The 16,687-nt window shown below is 44.5% G+C and overlaps 1 non-coding gene across 1 annotated transcript; it reads right to left on the bottom strand.

Annotated features, from left to right (window-relative positions):
• Positions 1–385: 385 nt before the first annotated feature.
• Positions 386–489, bottom strand: LOC127492536 (U6 spliceosomal RNA). The gene has a single exon (XR_011379705.2). It is a non-coding gene; the product is annotated as a U6 spliceosomal RNA (small nuclear RNA).
• Positions 490–16,687: the final 16,198 nt, after the last annotated feature.

Raw genomic sequence — 16,687 nt, forward strand, 5'->3', positions numbered from 1 at the left:
TGACAGGCAGAGTGGACAGTGAGAGAGACAGAGAGAAAGGTCTTCCCTTGACGTTGGTTCACCCTCCAATGGTGGCCGTGGCCGGTGCACTGCAGCCGGCGCACCACGCTGATCCGATGGCAGGAGCCAGGTGCTTCTCCTGGTCTCCCATGTGGTGCAGGGCCCAAGGACTTGGGCCATCCTCCACTGCACTCCCTGGCCACAGCAGAGAGTTGGCCTGGAAGAGGGGCAACCGGGACAGAATCCGGTGCCCCGACCGGGACTAGAACCCGGTGTGCCGGTGCCGCAACCAATTCAATGACTTTTATTACTTTAAAATGTCATTATTATTCAGCAAAAAAAGCAAGATATATAATTTTACATACATAACATAACTGAAACTCTAAAAAATATGGACTGCTTCAGGAATTTGTATAATCCTAGTGCAGGGGCCATGCTAATACTCTGTTTTTTTCCAATTTTGAATCTATGTACTGCCAAAGCAAGCATTTCATAGCACTTTTTCAAGTTCTGTAGTGTAAACATTATTTTCTCTTGTTTTTCATGATGGCTTTGGTTATTTCTAAGTCCTGTGTGTTTTCTAAATGAATTTTAAAATAAGTTGTCACTTTTTATCCAAAAAGTCTGCTGAAATTTTGACTGGTATTGCCGTGATTATATGGATCGATTTGGAAACAATTGACATCTTTTTAATATCTTGTCTTTCAGTCCATATACATGCTATTTTTTTAAAGATTTATTTATTTATTTGAAAGGCAGAGTTACAGAGAGGTAGAGGCAGAGAGAGAGAATCTTCCATCTGCCATTTCACTCCCCAAATGGCCACAATGACCGGAGCTGGGCCAATCTGAAGCCAGGAGCCAGGAGGTTCTTCTGGGTCTCCCATGCAGGTGCAGGGACCCAAAGACTTGAGCCATCTTCCACTGCTTTCTGAGGCCACAGCAGAGAGCTGGATTGGAAGTGGAACACTAGAACTGGCGCCCATATGGGATGCCGGCACTGCAGATGGCAGCTTTACCAGCTACGCTACAGTGCCAGCCCTGCTATTTCTTTTTATACATTTAGATCTTCATCCTTTATCAGGTTGAGTAAGTTCTCCCTCTACTCAAAATTTGCTGAAGGTTTTTTTTTTTAATCATGAATGGATGTTGAATTTTGTCCAATTATTTTTAATTTATTGAGACAATCATGTTTTATCTCTTTATCGTTAATATATTAATTTTCTAATGTTAAACTGACTTTGCATTCCTAAGATATATTATACTTGATCTTAAGGCATTCTTTTTAGTCTTTTTTTTTTTTAAATAAAAGATTTATTTATTTATTTGAAAGAGAGGAAGAAAGAGAGATCAGGGTCTTCTGTCTGCTGATTCACTCCCCAAGTAGTTGTAGTGGCCAAGGCTAAGCCAGGCTAAAGCCAGAAGCCAGGACCTTCATCCCTTATTTTTAATCTTTTAAAACTTACTGAAACTAGCCGGCGCTGCGGCTCACTAGGCTAATCCTCCACCTTGCGGCGCCAGCACAACGGGTTCTAGTCCCGGTCGGGGCGCCGGATTCTGTCCCAGTTGCCCCTCTTCCAGGCCAGCTCTCTGCTGTGGCCAGGGAGTGCAGTGGAGGATGGCCCAAGTCCTTGGGCCCTGCACCCCATGGGAGACCAGGATAAGTACCTGGCTCCTGCCATCGGATCAGCGCAGTGCACCAGCTGCAGCGCACTGGCCGCGGTGGCCATTGGCAGGTGAACCAATGGCAAAGGAAGACCTTTCTCTCTGTCTCTCTCACTGTCCACTCTGCCTGTCAAAAACAAAACAAAGCAAAACAGAAAAAACTTACTGAAACTTGTTTTATATCCTGGCATAAGACCTGTCTTGGTGAATGCTTCCTGAGCATTTGAAATGAATGCATATTCTGTTGATAGACAGGTATCAATTAGGTGATGTTGCTGTTTAGAACTGTTTAAGCCTTTATATTCCTATGCATTTAATGAGAAAAGTACTAAAATTTCCAGCTGTAGTTTTGGATTTTTCTATTTCTCCTCAGTTCTATTTTTGTGTATGTATTTTGAAGGTTTGTTTTTGGGTGCAGATACATTTGGGATTATTATATCTTTCCCAGTGAATTTGCCCTTTATCACTTTATTTCTGGTAATGTTCTTTGTTTTAAAATCTCTTTCTGTGGCTGGTGTTATGGTGCATTGTGTTAAGTCATCACCTGCAATGCCAGCATCCCATATGATTGCTGATTTGAGTCTCAGCCAATCTACTTCTGAACCAGCTCCCTGCTAACGTGCCTGAGAAGACAGCTGGGGATGGCCCAAGTACTTAGGTCACTGCACCCACAAGGGAGACCTGGATGAAGTTCTTGGCTCCTGGTTTTGGCCTGGCCCTACAATAGCCATTGCATATATTTGGGGAGTGAACCACCAGATAGAAAATCTCTCTTTCTCTGTCTTTCCCTCTCTTTCTATAATTCTGCCTTTCAAGTAAACCTTTAAATAAAATCTCTTTCTGATATCAGCGTTACCACTTCAGCTTTCTTTTGATTTGGAGCATATTGGCATATCTTTTCTCATCTGTGGGGAGCAACTCGGACTAGACTAAGTTACTGGAATTAAGACTTATTCTATGCATCTGCTCTCCCACAATATGGCGCTGAGAAGGGAGAAACAGCTTCTACGCAGCTGCCTCCAGTTCAACCAATAAACTGTAGGACCTGCTCCTGATTGGAGGAGAGCAGCGTACTCGGCGTGTGGGTAGCAGAGTTGGGATTGGTGGAAGAGGACTATAAAGGAGGAGAGAGACAACATGCACCAGGAACATCTGAGGGAACACCTGTGCAGCCCCCGAGAGAGCCGGCCGGCGGTGTGCCGCTCCCCCGCGGAAGTGGGGAAAGTGAATAGGGGGAACCGCCCTTCCACGGAGGTGGCAGGGTCGGTAGCCAACACGGGAAGAACCAGCAGCAAACCCGGGGAGGGCCGAGCAGACCAAAGAACAGCGCAGGGTCCTGTGTCGTTCCTCCACGAAGACGGGGAGCGACATAATGGTGCCGTGACTCGGATATGAAGCCTAGGCAGGTCTTAGTGTCGTTCCTCCGCGAAGAGGGGGAGCGACACTCATCATAATCTTTTCTGTGTCTTTATTTATATTTTAAAGCAGGGTGCTCCCATTTTTTAAATTTTTGTTTATTTATTTGAAAGGTGGAGAAACAGAAAGAGATCTTCCATCCATCAGTTCATTTCCCAAGTGCCCACAGCAGTCAGGACTAGGCCAAGCCAAAGTCAGGTCCTGGAACTCCTTCTGAGTCTCCCACATTGACAGGGATCCAAGTACTTGAGCCATCAACACCTGGTGCCTCCCATGGGTGCATACCAGTAGAAAGTACAATTGAACATGGAACCAGCCCACAAACCCAGACACCCACATATGGCATGTGGGCTTCCCAAGTGGCATCTTGACCTTTGCACCAAATGCCTACCCCTCACTGTACCTTTATATTTAAATAGGTTTCTTTTGACTCTATCAATCATCTATCTATCAAACATGTATCTATACAAACACACAGGGGCTGGCACTGTGGTATAGCAGATAAAGCTGCAGCCTGCAGTGTCAGCATCCTATATGGGTGCTGGTTTAGGACCTGGCTGTTCCACTTCCAATCCAGCTTCCTACTCATACACCTGGGAAAGCAGAAGATGGCTCAAGTGCTTGGGCCCCTGCACCCATATAGGAGACCTGGAAGAAACTCCAGGCTCCTGGCTTCAGCCTGTCCAGCCCCAGCCATTGAGGTCATTTGGGGAGTGAACCAGTGGATAGAAGATGGATATCTCTTTCTCACTCTGCCTCTCAACTATATAAAAATAATTCTTTAAAAAAATACACACAATGCCCAGCCCTACCACAGTTTTTTTTTAAAAAGCGAACACTTGGCATTCCAGTCACATTTCATTACTTTTAATCTACACAACAACCCCTTGAGATACCCGTGCAATTATCTTCATTTTACAGATGAGGAAACACAGGCACACACTTATAATGTATTTTTAAATGATTCCCGTTATATCTTAGACCTTGACTCCTTGTCACAAAGAGTGACAAACACAGGGTGGATGGCCCATGAGGATGTTGCAGCTTTATTCCTTCTTGCGATTGTCCCAGGTCCTACCCACCCAAGAGCCTTGAGCAGTCTGAGCTCTAGGAAGAGCTCCTCCATGTCCAGACATATTGTTGTGCTGCTCTCATTCAGTAGTCATTGCAAAATGAACATATATACATAGCTCCTCTGCTAGAATAGTTTTCAAATCATTGGTAGGCCATGTAGAGGGATTGGGATTCTGAAACTGCTTAATGAAGTTTTGCTACCCTCTGCTGGATAGCTTGTGTATGTGCTCTTGAAGATCTAGTTTTCAGCCTAAGAGTAAGTTTTACCTTTATTATGTGCTAGTCCAAATGTTAGATTAAGTTCTCAGAACCTACAGTTCAAGGGTGATGTCTCAGGCATTCTTATTTAAGGATCTGATTCAAATTTTATTCTCTAAATATATTTTAAATACATACATTTTAAATATAATTTATATTTTTAAATTATAAATATATTTTTAACAAAATAATGTTGCATATTGAAATGTTACATATTATTTTTATTTATTTGAAAGAGTGACAGAGAGATTGCGAGAGGAAGACACAAAAATAGAGATCTTCTATCTGCTGGATCACTACTCAGATGCCCACAAGACCCAGGGCTTGGCCAGGCCAAGGCCAGGTCTCAGAACTACATCCAGACCTCCCACTTGGATGGCAGGGACTCACTTACTTGGGCCATCTTCTGCTTTCCTGGGTGCATTAACAGGGAGCTGGATTGAAAGCAGAGCAATGGGGACTCTAACTGGGACTCTGATTTGGGATGCCAGCAGATTAACCCTCTGGGACACAACACAGGCCCCACACATCTAATTCTGACCACACCAGAGACTGCTTGTGTGTAGTGTCTCGGGATGGAAGACCAGTCAGTCTGCTCTGTCCCTCCATGTCAAGCCCTGTGATCTCCTGTAAAACCTTTCCATTAGGGAAAATACTTATACTCCTTTAAAAGGGATTTTTAACTTGAAAATTGTACATGACCCCAAGTTCTTGGTCCCTGGCACTCACGTGGGGAGACCCAGATGAAGCTCCTAACTCCTGGCTTCAGCCTGGTCCAAACCCTGGCAATTATGGCCATTGGGGGGTGAACCAGTGGATGGAAAATCTCCATGTCTTTCCTTCTCTTTCTGTAGCTCTGCCTTTCAAATAAATAAATCTTAAAAAAAAAAAAAAGAAAGAAAAAGTTGTATACTATTGAAGGGTCTTTTACATCTGAATTGTGAATTGAAAGTGGTTTTCCCCCTTTATTTGGCTTGTTTTAAAACACTAGGCAGCATTATTTGTAGTTGACTTCTTGGTCATCTCGGAAAATTCTGCATTGCTCTCATGTCAAACAAAGGAGTGTGGTGGAGAGAGAACAGTGTCTTCCTTCAGTAACTGGAACTGCTTTCTGCTTTCTGCCCTTCTTCATTTTGAAATGTTCTCAATGTCATGTAACCTTGCTTTGCAGCTCGGCTGCCAATTGTGAAAGGTGGTGAAGTACTAAGACTTCCTATCTATATTTTTGCAACAGTGTCATAACTAGTCTGGTGGCCTCCAGTCCACCTAAAATCCACCTCTGTGACAAGAACCAGATCGAACTATCTAAGATGCCGGGCTCTGGGGTGAGCATTTTGCACAGCTCTTTCACCGCTTCTTGGGATGCCCGCATCCCATTATGGAGTGTCCATTCCAATTTCCTGCTAATACAGATCCTGAGGGACAGCAGATGATGAATTAAGAAACTGGGTCCCAGGACTGGTGCTGTGGCATAGCAGGTAAAGCCACTGCCTACAGTGCCGGCATCCTGTATGGGCACCAGTTAGAGTCCCAGCTGCTCCACTTCTGATCCAGCTCTCTGGGAAGGCAGTAGAAGATGGCCCAAGTCCTTGGGCCCCTGCAACCACGTGGGAGACCCAGAAGAAGCTCCTGGCTCCTGCCTTCAGATCAGCACAGCTCCAGCCATTGCAGCCAATTGGGGAGTGAATCAGTGAACAGAAGACCTCTCTTTCTCTGCCTCTTCTTCTTTGTGTAACTCTGACTTTCAAATAAATAAATGCATCTTTAAAAAAAAAAAAAGAACGAAAGAAAGAAAGAAACTGGGTCCCTGCCACTGATGTGGGAGACACAGAAACAGTTCCAGGCTTGGCCCAGTCTTGGCTATTATGAGCATTTGAGGAGTAAACCAGCAGATAGAAGGTCTCTCTGTCTGACTCTCTCTTTCAAACAAATGAAAATAAATAAAGAATTCAAATGCCAGCCTTTAGCTAAAATGCTTAAATTCTTATTGTTTTCTATCAAAATTGAGCTGAGGTCTTCGAAGGAGGCTGCCTGTTTACTTCCTGCCTGCCTGGGGCCTCCAGACCAGTGGCCAACCCTGCTTCCCTGTTTCTCACAGTTGTGCCTTTGTTCCCTTCCCCTCCCTGTCCTCTCTACCTGGAATTCCCTCTGTGCGCCCCTCTGCTTCTCTTCCTCCATGTCCCTGGCGTGGGCTGACCCAGCTCATCTCTACAGGAGCTGCCTTTGCCTGAGGGCATTGCCAGCAGCTACTGTGTTCAAGTCTTCATCCCCCGAATCACGTACAGTTCTTGGCAGACACAGTTAAATCACTGAGTTCAGTGAATTGTGTACCAGTAACATCAGTGCAGCACACTGCATGAGATCAGGGTCCCTATGAGAGGGTGGGAGGCACTTGCCCATCTTGTGTTCCTAGCTTGTCATAGACAGGATGCATGGAAGGTGCCTGAAGCATTGAAACATAATTGTGCGTTGTGTTTAATTGTGTGTTGTGTGTGTCTCGCAAGTGACTCCACTTTTGACTCCTTTAGGTAGGAAGGAAATGGAAGTCTTAGTCCATTTGGGCTGTGATAACATAACAACATAGGCGGAATGGTTTGCCAAATATGGAAATATATTTTCCACAGTTCTACAGGCTGGGAAGTCCAAGGTGAAGGTCATGGCAGACTCAGAGTCTGGTGAGTCTGGTTTCTGGTTCAAGAAAGAACTATCTTTTCATGGTGTCCTCACATGGCTAAGGGGACAAAGGATATCTCTGGGGTCTCTACTATAAGGGTGCAAATCTCATTCATGAGGGCTCCACCTTTGGCCCTATCACCTCCCTGAGGTCCTGCCCCCTAACATCATCACAATGGGGATTACATGTCAGCATCTGTAACAATAGGAAAAGTTCATTCTATTTAAGAGAATAGGGCTTGAGACACAGACAGATTTTTTAAAATCATTTTTAAAGATTTACTTATTGGGGGGGGGCTGGTATTGTGCCATACTGGGTTAAGTTGCCACCTGCAATGCCAGCATCCCATGTGGGCACCAGCTTGTGTCCTAGCTCTTCCTATCCAGCCCCCCTGCTAATGCAGTGGAACATGTACCACCCAAATGCGAGACCCTGATAAAGTTCCTGGTCCTGGCTTTCTCCTGGCCCAGCCCTGGCTGTTGAGGCCATTTGGGCAATGAACCAGGAGACAGAAGCACTCTCTCTCCCTCTCTCTGTAGCTCTGCCTGTCAAATAAATAGAAATATTGAGAGAGAAATCCTATCTATTGGTTCACTTACCAGATACCCACAGTGACCCCCAGGGGCTGAAGTCAGAGCTATGAATCTATTTCAGATCTGCCACGTGAGTGACAGGAACCCAATTACTTGAGCCATAACTGCTACTCCCAAGGTCTGCATTAGTGGGAGGCTGGAGTCAGGAGCCAGAGCTGGCCATCAAACCCGGGTACTCCCATTGGATCCATGGACATCTTAACTGGTATCTTAACTGCCAAGCCCCCAGGATGTAGAATTTTGGCTTGAGTAATTTCTAAAGATTAAATTATCTTCAGTGCAATTTTGTCAGAATCTCAGTGCTATCTAATATACTTAATAGAAATAGTGTCTTCAGGAGCTGGCATTGTGGCAATACAGCTTCAGCTACAACTTATGACACAAGTGTCCCACATTGGAGTGCCAGTATGAGTCCCTACTGCTCTGCTTCCAATCCAACTCCCAGGTAATGTGCCTGGGAAAGCAGCGGGTCTCTGCCACCCTTGTGGGAGATCAGGATGGAATTCCTAGCTTCTAGCTTTGGCCTGGCCAAGACCTGGCTGTTGTGGTGATTTGGGGAATGAGCCAGCAGGAAGATCTTGCTTCCTCTCCTTCTCTGTCACTCTGCCTTTCAAACAAATAAATCTTAAGCAAAAAAATCTTCATACTTTTAAGAATTTTTTATTAAATATCTTACATCGCTCATTTTATTTACAGGAAACAGAAACTCAACTAAGGATCATAGGACCTGTGTTGGCAAGCTGATTAGGTGAGTGAAGAGTTCCCAGAAACAGGGCTGGGTATTTGGGGCAGTGGCTTAAATGCTGCTTGGGTTGCCCACAACCCCATATCAGAGTCTCTGGGTCCAGGTCCCCTTCTGATCCAGCTTCCTGCTAATGTGCATTCTGGGAGGCAGCGGATGATGGCTTAAGTACTTCAGTCCCTACTACCCATGTGGGACACCTGGATTGAATTTCCAGCTCTGGCTTTAGACTTGTCCAGTGCCAGCTGTTGTTGGCATTTTGGGAAATGAACCAGCAGATGGAGATCTCACTGTCTCTCCCTCCTTTTCTCTCTCTCTGTATGTGTGTGTGTGCATGTCTGCTTTTCAAGTAAATAAAAGTATTTTTTTTAAAGATGTATTTATTTATTTGAAAGAGTTACACAGAGAGAGGAGAGGCAGAGCGAGAGAGGTCTCCCATCTGCTGGTTCACTCCCCAATGGGCTGCAGTTTGGTGGCAATGGCCAGAGCTGCGCAGATCCGAGGCCAAGAGTCAGGAGCTTCTTCTGGTTCCTCCACGTGGGTGCAGGGGCCCAAGGACTTGGGCCATCTTCTACTGCTTTTCCAGGCCAAAGCAGAGAACTGGATCGGAAGTGGAGCAGCCAGGACTTGAACCAGTGCCCACATGGGATGCCGGCACTGCAGGTGGCAACTTTACCCACTGTGCCACAGCACCAGCCCCTAAATATATTTTTTTTTAAAAAGAAAGGCAGAACATCAAGGCAAGTGTCACTAATCAGCAGCTTTGCAGGAATGTGGGGAAACATATTCTAGAGGAACTGTGGATTTTTATCATTTTAATATGGTTTTTATCAAAGAAATGTAAATAAGTAGTATTTTGTATTTAATATATATTTTGAGTGTTAAGTAAAGCAAAACTGAAATATTGAGCTTTCTTATCATATGTTCTGTCTCTGAAGAGAGTCAGTCTCAAGAGAATGGACTGATCAAATGGCACAAAACCGCAAGGAGAATGCCTCTAGATAAGTAACTGAACACCACATTTTCTCCAATTAGATGAATGTCTGGGGTTAAGTTTCTATAATGTATGTAAATTGCAACCATAGACCTAGTAATTATCCTATTAAAATCTGGCCAGTTCCCCAAAGACTTCTTAAAAAAAAAAAGACTTCTAATAATTCATTGCCTGTCTTTACAGAGCCACTTGGGAGTACTAAAATGTGAGTGCCTTTTATTGTTTGTAAAGCTCTATTTTTTCAAATCTCATCTAACCAGGAATTTTTTTTACATTAAGTGGAAAAATAAATTTTTGTCACTTGGGAATATGATGAGGAAAGGGCATGTAAATAAGGTATTTAAATCCAAACAATAATCTAACTTTCTGTTTTAAATAATGGAAATGGAATTCTTTTTAAAAAGAATCTGGACTATTTTATATTATTAAATCATTAGGCTTTGTATTTAATGTTCTTTTTTTAAAGAGGGTTAATATTAATTAGCTTTAAAATAAATTATTAATGGGGTTGGCACTGTGGCTTGGGGGGTAAAGCCACCACCTGCAGCACTGGCATCCCATATAGGTGCCAGTTTGAGTCCTGGCTGCTCCACTTCTGATGTATTTTCCTACTAATGTGCCTGGGAAGGCAGTGGAAGATGGCTCAAGTCCTTGGGCTCTTGCACCCATGTGGGAGATCTGAAAGAAGCTCCTGGCTTGGGACTGTCTCAGCTCTGGCTGTTACAGCCATTTGGGGAGTGAACTAGCAGACTGGAAGATCTCTTTCTCTCTTTCTGTCTCTATCTGTAACTCTACCTTTCAAATAAATAAATCTTTAAAAATATGTATATATAAATTATTAAAATATAAAGTTTGGGAAAATACATAGCTTGGGCTTCTGCAACTACATAATCACATATTGTAATGCCTAGACATAGAGTATGGGATACAGACATCAATTGCTGCTACTTTCATGGATGAGGCTACACCTCACCTGGAATACTTGCATTATGCTGCTGCTATATTGGTAGAAGCCAGTGTTTGCTCTTTTGTTCTTTTTGGCTAGGGGATAGGTGAGGGAAAACAGAAAGCTACTGTTATTTTTTAAAGGTTTATTTTATTTGAAAGGCAGAGTTACAGAGAGAGAGGTGGAGAAAGAGAGCTTCCATCTGCTGGTTCACTCCCCAAAAGACCGCAAAAGCCAGAGGTGGGCCAGGCCGAAGCCTGGAGCCTGGAACTCCACCTGGGTCTTCCATGTGCATCCAAAGGTGCAAGGACTTGGGCCATCTTCTCCTGCTTTCCAAGACACATTAGGAGGGAGCCGGATTGGAAGTTGAGCAGCTGGGACTCAAGCTGGTGCCATCAGAAACTTATTTAAAAAAAACAACAACAACAACAAAAAAACAAACCTTTTTGGTTCTGTGATGATATCTTTTTATTTATTTACTTATTTATTTATTTATCTATAATATTATTTATTTATTTGAAAGTCAGACTTAGAGAGAGAGAAGGAGAGGCAGAGAGAGAGAGAGGTCTTCTATCCGCTGGTTCACTCCCCAATTGGCTGCAATGGCTGAAGCTGCGCAGATCTGAAGCCAGGAGCCAGGAGCTTCTTCCGGGTCTCCCACATGGGTGCAGAGGCCCAAGGACTTGGGCCATCTTCCACTGCTTTCCCAGGCCATAGCCAAGAGCTGGATCAGAAGTGGAGCAGCCGGATCTCGAACCGACGCCCATATGGGATGCTGACACTATAAGTGGCCTCTTAACCCGCTATGCCACAGTGCCAGCCCCAGAAACTTACTTTTATAGTTATCTTTATACAATCAACACAAATTTAAGCACCAGTTACAGGTCAAATAACTTACAGTATCATATACATCATACAAAGTTATTAGTAGAGCACTATGTCAGTTTCCTTTGTTAAGAAATAGTTTTATTGGTGGAATTTATACCACCCAGTTTGCTGATATATTACATACAATTCAGCCATCTTTAGTGTAATCCCAGAGTTGTGTAATAATCATACCACAATTTATTTTAAACATTTTATCAACCTAAAGAGAACCCATACCCTTCAGTAATTCCCTGAGTTTCCCTATTCTTCTGGGCCTAGGTAACCACTAATATAACTTCTGCCTGTATAGCTTTCCTCATTCTCAACATTTCATGTAAACGGAATCACACTATATATGGCTCATTTCTTCCAATTAACATACTGTTCTCAGCTTTCATCCATATTATAGCATGTAGCATGTATCATTACATAAATAAATTTTTAAAAAGGAGATGGGGGGCAGTGCTGTGGCATAGCAGGTAAAGTCGCCCCTTGCAGTGCTGGCATCCCATATGGGTGCTAGGTTTGAGTCCTGGCTGCTCCACTTCTGATCCACCTCTCTGTTAATGTCCCTGGGAAAGCAGCAGATGATGGCCCAACTGTTTGGGTCCCTGTGCCCATGTGGGGGACCCAGAAGAAGCTCTTGGCTCCTGGTTTTGGATCAGCTCAGTTCCAGCCATAGCAGCCACTTGGGGAGTAAACCAGCGGATCGAAGATCTCTGTTTCTGTCTCTCCCTCTCTCCCTTTGTAACTGCCTTTCAAACAAAATAAATATTTTTTTAAAAAGGGGGAGATGGGGATATGATATGTAGGGGAGTGATTGTAATACATATTGGAATAACTTTATAATTTTTCTTTATTTTCCTTGAATATCTCAGTCAACAAACCACACCTCTAGGAGAGCTGTGAGCAAGTAGAACTTGGTGTAGTTTTGATAGTCCGCTACTGGGGTGCGGAGATGCAGGTGTAGTCCTGCTCCATCCCTGGCTGCAGATAGTTCTACCCACAAGGCGGTGAGGTCACCATGTCCTTCTCTTCTCAGTGCTTGCTGGCATCTGCTGTGAAGATCAAATGAGGTAGTGGGCATGGAAGCATCAGCCAAGAAGCCCAGAGTCAGTGTCCATCTGTTCTGCTTCCAGCTGTGTCTGCAGAAGCACAATGAGGCGCCCCAGGGCGCTAAGAAATTTTAGCTGAGACAATGTGTGAAATATTTGGTGAATTGCAAAGCACTATTTAAAATCAGAATCACATCTGTTTTCACAATATCAATGCTAAACTCAAGATAGCAACTTAAAAGGAACAAAAAGAAGGCCATAGTAAGATGTGCTTCACATATAAACATCAAAGCACTATTTGAATACTTTCTGTGTGATTAATCCTTTTCCTCCAACATATTCAAGACTTTTGTTTGTGTTTAGATTTACTTAGTTATTTGAAAGGCAGAGTTACAGAGAGAGGCCTTCTACTCACTGATTCAGTTCTCAAATGGCTGCTATGGCTATGGCTAGGGCTGGGCAAGGCAAAAAGCCAGAAGCCAAGAGCCAGGAGTTTCATCCAGGTGTCTCATGGGGGTGGCAGAGGCCCAAGCACTTGGGCCATCTTCTGCTGCTTTCCCAGGCATATTAGCAGGGAGCTATGCTGGAAGTGGAGCAGCGGGACTCGAACTGGCACCCATATGGGTTGCCAGCATCCCAGGTAGTGGCTTTACCAGCCTTGCCACAATGCTGGCCCCTTGAATAATTTTTTATATATTTCACCAAAGTTTGCACTTTTGCAGTGTACTACTTCATCATCATCATCTCTCTCTCTGTTTTTTTTTTTAAGACTTATTTATTTGGAAGGTAGACGGCAGGGGGCAGGAGTGGGGGCCGGGGCCAGGGCCAGGGCCAGGGCCAGGGCCAGGGCGGAGAGAGGAATTTTCCATTTGTTGATTCTCTCCCCAAATGGCTGCAACAGCTAGGGTTGGGCCAGGCTAAAGCCAGGAGGCAGGCACTCCATTCTGGTTTCCCACATGAGTGGCAGGGACCCAAGCACTTGGGCCAGCATCTGCTGCCTTCCCAGGTGCATTAGCAGGAAGCTGAATTGGAAGTAAAGCAGGCAGGATCTGAGCTGGCCTTCTAATATGGCATGCCAGCGTTAACAAGTAGTGGCTTAAACCACTGTGCTAAAACGCCAGAACCTGTACTACTTCCTCTTTAAATTATTTTTCGTTTTTATGTAACTTGTGTCCTCAGCAATGTCCTTGTTTAGGGAACTCAACCAACAGCAGTGGTTCCATGACCTTGTAACTAGGTCATTTACTTTCCTACTGGTCCTTCAGCTGGTATTGCACACCAATCACTCCCCATTGTTAAATTCTTTTGATTTTAATAGGCCTTGGATTTGGCAAATGAAGTTCATCTGTCTTTTCAAATGCAGTAAAAGGCTCTTTGAATTTGTATAAGTCATAGAAAGAGTATTTGAATAGACACTCCCTAATTTGTATTTTGGGTAAATCCTACCAGGAAACACTTAATGGGGGTAAGTGGTTAGGTGAGATTGCAACAGATGCTGGCCTCAGGAATCAAAACCTATTTAGCTACCATCTGCTGCTGTGCCCCCAGGCACTGTGGTGGGCCCCTCTGTCTATGCAATGGAGCAGAGGGTGTAGTGGGACAAACAGGTTTAACTAACTAACCCCACAATTGAGGAGGTAATTACAGATTGAGGAAAATGGAAGATGTATGATGTAGGGAAAAGGAACTATGAAAGCACCGAATAGGAAAATCTGACCTACCTAGAACACAGAACAGCAGGGGGATTTGATTAACAGAAGGAAGTGAAGCAGATGACAAAGGAAGTGCAGAACTAGAACTGGAGAAGAGGGCGGCGTGCAGAAGGAACATATCGCACTAGGGTGGATGCTGTGGCTAATGGAGCTTGGCGGGTGTGCCACACTGAGGAAGCACCCGGAGGAGCTTGGGAGGAGCTGTCTACTTCCAATTTAGCTTCCCATTAGCATGCTTGGGAGGCAGAAGGTGATGGTCAAGTACCTGGGTCCCTGCCTACCACATAGGAGACATGGATGGAGTTCCTTGCTTTTACTTTGGCTCAGCCTGGCTGTTGCAGGCATTTGGGATGTTAACTGAAGTATGGAAAATCTTTCTCTCTCTAATACTGTGCCCTTAAATAAAAATGAATAAACAACTTAAAAATTACTTAATAAAAGACTGAGAAAGGGAGGTGAAACGGCACAGTGGAAAAAGCAATGTCTGGACGTGTCTCACCAACAAGAGAGGTTAATGTATTGTGATTATTAAGGGCACAAGCTCTGGAGGCGAACTGCTTGGGGTTAGGATCTTGATTTTGCCACTGATATTATGAAAGCTAATTAGACACTCTGCCTTAGTTTCTTCACCTGTAAAATGGGAGATATATTAGCACATTCTGTGGGGATTGATGAAACAATGCATGTGACATTCTTAGAACAGTGCCTGGCACACTGAAAATGCCCAATAAATGTTAACTTTTCTTACTGATTGTCATGGGGCAGTGTCTTTTCCTGTTTTTGAAATGAGGAGTTGAAGTGGAAGGTTTTTATATTTCCAAACTTAAAAAGGCAATTGTGTCATTGCACACTGTTTTCCACTAAAAAGATATATTTAAAAGATTATATTTATTTGAGGCAGAGAGACAAAGTATGTTCCCATTCCACTAGTTCACTCTTGAAATGCCTGCAGGCTGAAGCCAGGAACCAGGAACTCAATCCAGGTCTCCAATTGGGTGACAGGTACCCAACTACTTGAATTGTCACCACTGCCTCCCAGGGTTTGCATTAGCAGGAAGCTGGAGTTAGGAGCTGGAGCCAGGAATCTAACCTAGGTATGCCTATATAGGATGCTGGCATCTTAATCAAACCAGCAACTTAACTACTAGGCCAAATGCCTACACTGTTGTTTTTTTTTTTTTCTTAAGATTTATTTATTTCCTTGAAACGCAGAGTTACAGAGAGGGAGAAGCAGAGAGAGAGAGAGAGAGAGAGAGAGAGAGAAATCAATCTTCCATCTGCTGATCTGCTGGTTAACTCCCCAAATGGCCGCAAAGGCTGGAGCTGGGCTGATCTGAAGCCAGGAAACAGGAGCTTCTTCCGAGTGTCCCACACCAAGCACTTTGGCCATCTCTATTGCTTTCCCAAGCCATAGGAGGGAGCTGGATTGGAAGTGGAGCAGCAGCTGGCACCCATATGGGATGTCGGCACTGCAGGTGGTGGCTTAGCCTACTATGCCACAGCACCAGCCCCCTAAAAGTTAACCTTTAACTTAAATGTAGCACTTTCCCTCAACCTAGCCCTCATTTAAAAATATTTTTAATTGCTTGGGCCCCTGCACCTGCGTGGGAGACCAGGAAGAAGCACCTGGCTCCTGGCTTCGGATCGGCGCAGCGCTGGCTGTAGCGGCCATTTCGGTGGTGAACCAATGGAAGAAAGACCTTTCTCTCTGTCTCTCTCTCTCTCTGTCTATAACCCTACCTGTCAAATTTAAAAAAATTTAAAAAAAATTTTTAAATTAATTTTTAAAGATTTATTTTATTTATCTGAGAGAATTACAGAGAGAGGTCTTCCATCTGCTGGTTCACTCCCCAAATGGCTGCAACAGCTGGCGCTGAGCTGATCCAAAGCTAGGAGCATGGAGTTCATCTGGGTCTCGCACATGGGTACAGGGGCCCAAGGAGTTGGGGCATCTTCCACTGCTTTCCCAAGCGGATCAGAGAGCTGCATCAGAAGTGCAGCTGGGATTCCGGCACCCATACGGGATGCCAGCACTGCAGGCTGGGGCTTTAACTGCTGCACCACAGCATCAGCCCTAAAAATATAGTTTTAAAGGTTTATTTATTTGAAGGCAGAGTTATAGAGACAGAGGGAGAGATGGAGATCTTCTGTGCACTGGTACTGGTTCACTCCCCAAAAGCCTGCAGTGGGGGCTGGCATTGTGGTATATTGGGTTAAGCCCTGCCTATGACGCTGGCATCCCATTAGGCACCGGCTCCACCTGGCCGTTCCACTTCCAATTCAGCTCCCTCCTCATACGCCTGGGAGAGCAGAGGAAGAAGGTTCTAAGTGCTTGAGGTCCTGCACTCACAGGAGAGACCCAGAAACAGCTCAGGGCTCCTGGCTATACTCCTGACTATACAGTATTTGCTATACTCTCCAGAACTCAGGCTAGTTTATGCTGACTAGATTTAGAGTATTTAAAAGGTCCTCCCCCTTGACTATCAAGTTAAAGGGAGAGTGACAACTTGCTGTATATACTTTTAAAAGATTATTTGCAGAGGGACAGGGAGAGGGAGAGATGGAGATCTTCCTTCCAATGGTTCATTCCCCATATGGTATCCAACAGGTGGGGCTGGGTCAGGCCATGTCAGGATGCAGGATGGGTCCCTCTTGTGGGTGGCAGGGACCCAAGTACATGAGCCACCATTGG

This window comes from Oryctolagus cuniculus, chromosome 10 (genome assembly GCF_051225735.1).
Source record: "Oryctolagus cuniculus isolate XC-2025 breed Fujian yellow rabbit chromosome 10, ASM5122573v1, whole genome shotgun sequence".
Classification (NCBI taxonomy): domain Eukaryota; kingdom Metazoa; phylum Chordata; class Mammalia; order Lagomorpha; family Leporidae; genus Oryctolagus; species Oryctolagus cuniculus.